Consider the following 3,021-nt stretch of genomic DNA (forward strand, 5'->3'; position numbering starts at 1 on the left):
AGTGGGACATAATGATTAATGTGTTATATTTAAATGTACAGCTCCCCTTATCCCATGGCATCAGGGCAGGTAAACACAATTTTATATAGCAGAGATAATTATCTGTCCTTGAGCACTAAGTCTAAAGAGCAGCAAACATTATTCAGGAATTAATAATTTTCTAAAGTACCTCCTGAAGGAAACAAGGTGATTGTGCAAACTGGACTTTTAAATGGGCTCAAAAACGTCTACCTTTGTGAATGATCTGTGTACTCTCAGTGTGCTGATGAACAAAAACTGGAGAGTCTTTGAAGAGCTATGAAGGTAACTTAAGAAACTCCTTATGCTCTGGTTTGCATACCACTTTAACCCATACTTAAAATAAACTATGGTTTAAATGTGAATGTGCAGTGTGTGCACACTACTGAAATCGTGGATACTTCATTCCTCCCCCACTCCTGGTGCTGCTAGGAAACAAGTATAGCAATGAATATTGTTGTAAGTTTGGGGGGTCAGTCTGGATGATGCCCTGAGTACCACTTAATTCTTGGGGTCCTGCATCCAGTAATTTATTTATTTATTTATTTATTTATACATACATACATACATACATACATACATACTTCCCCAACCACTCTGGGCAGCTTTCAACAAAATATTAAAATACAGTAATGCATCAAACGTTAAAAGCTTCCCTAAACAGCGCTGCCTTCAGATGTATTCTAAAAATCTGGTAGTTGTTGTTCTCTTTGACATCTGGTGGGAGGGTGTTCCATAGGGTGGGCGCCATTACCGAGAAAGCCCTCTGCCTGGTTCCCTGTAACTTGGCTTCTCGCAGTGAGGGAACCACCAGAAGGCCCTCGACACTGGACCTCAGGGTCTGGGTAGAACGTTGGGGGTGGAGACGCTCCTTCAGTAAGGGTTAAAAGCTCTGATAGAGGATTCTATTGCTGAACTAGGCAATTGTAAGGCAATGGACTTGGTCGGTCACTTAAATGTCTTTCATTAGCATTCCCAAAGAATGAGCTAGGCTGCAAGAGTGATGGTGCCCTCTGGGCAAATGGGTGGGCCTCCCCACCTCACCTAACTGCCAGGTAGACAAAACAAAGGGGAGTGTAGTGTGAGCTGGACAGAAAGCAGGTAGAGAAGTTGGAGACATAGAGACAGGTTTGCTCTATGCAAAGCTTTGGTGCTACTCTGGGAATCCTAATGGGGAAGCAAGATCTGTTGGGGTGTTAATACTGCGAGCCCCTCCATCAGCTTGTATGTATGTGAAAATAGAACCATATATCCGAAGAACACCACAGTCTCCACTGAACTTTCTTCCAAAGAAACCAAACCCTGGGTAAGTGCTTGGAACCCTTGGGGTTTCTCACCAGAAGGGTATGAAATCAATTTTCTAGGCTTTCCCTGAATACATTTGTAGCATAATGAAGCGGGATGCGGGGACGGGTTCTGTCTGTGCAAGCATTTCAGGTGGCCAGATGGAACAATTCTGCTTTCCTCCCTCTGTGTGCTATTCTGGGGGTTCTCCCAGCACATTCCCAGCCAATTTCTGGGGGCACACAAGTGGGGAGGGGAAGATCCATTATATAAGCAGAAGTCCTTGCACAGAGCTTCCACAGACAGGGCTCATTAGGTGAATTGTGCCCACAGAAAATGAAAACATTCTATAAATCCACACTAAGGGACGCAGGTGGCACTGTGGGTTAAACCACAGAGCCTAGGACTTGCCGATCAGAAGGTCGGCGGGTCGAATCCCAGCAACGGGGTGAGCTCCCATTGCTCGGTCCCTGCTCCTGCCAACATAGCAGTTCGAAAGCATGTCAAAGTGCAAGTAGATAAATAGGTACCACTCTGGCGGGAAGGTAAACGCTGTTTCCGTGTGCTGCTCTGGTTCGCCAGAAGTGGCTTAGTCATGCTGGCCACATGACCCGGAAGCTGTACACCGGCTCCCTCGGCCAATAAAGCGAAATGAGCGTCGCAACCCTAGAGTCGGCCACGACTGGACCTAATGGTCAGGGGTCCCTTTACCTTTATGTGTTATCCAAGTAATCATAATAAAATAACTATTTGCTGTGTTTTGAGTGTGCAGTCAGTTCCATGGAAACAGAAGCCGGATCAGCTAACAGTTCAGAAATTGCAACATGGAATTGGGTTGCTTGCCTTTAAAAAACAGTGTGAGTTTCACAGGTGCATCTCTAATAACCATTAATTGGAAAAGGAACAGGATTTCATTCCCTTTGAAGAAGATCCAGCAGATTTAGTCCCCTTTGCTGTCACTATATGACATTATCCTTTCTTCTTGTTAATGGGGAAAAGGCCATTTGGGAGTTGATCACCGGAAGAAAGGATAAGAAGAACAAGCCTGTTTCCCTTTCAATAGCATTTTGAATTCTACTGAAGAGGGAATGTTAAAAAGAGGGAGGGAAAGTGCACTCTTAGTGCAGGCACCAATACTGATGCTTCAGGACTCCTGTTGATCTGTCACAATGTGCGTGACTTTGAGAAAACTGTAGCCCTGTGCATTTAAAAGTTGAAGAGGAAAGCTGTGAGTGGCCCTCTGAGTTCAAATCAGAGACAACCTGAAAAGATTCAGAACATATTTTGTGAGCAATATGTCTAGTATGAGTATTGATCTCTTCCCAGTGTGGCCTGTGACCCATTGTGTTTTTCATTATAAAGTAAATTAGATCTAGGACTACTGAAAGACTTGTGAATAGGACTGGACCAATCCAAATTGTCCTTGTGCTACTGGACTACATGGAGCAACTGCAGTAGCTCTACAATATGAACAGCTCCACCAAACTGTATGAATAGAGTACCAGCCAGCCTGTCTCTTCCTCAAAGGAAGTGCATCGCTCAATCCACTTCAAAACTGCAAGTCTGTGATGGTGCAGGATGGCTAGAATCAAATCCTTACTGGGTTCAACAGAGAAGGATTACCTTGTGCTGTGCATGCTCTGGAAACTAAGGAACTAAGAGGAACAGCTGAAACAGCTGGGTATGTTTCACCTGGATAAGAGAAAAATAAAGGAAGAG

The sequence above is a fragment of the Podarcis bocagei genome (assembly GCF_964188305.1).
Source record: "Podarcis bocagei genome assembly, chromosome: 8".
In the NCBI taxonomy this organism is placed as follows: Eukaryota; Metazoa; Chordata; class Lepidosauria; order Squamata; family Lacertidae; genus Podarcis; species Podarcis bocagei.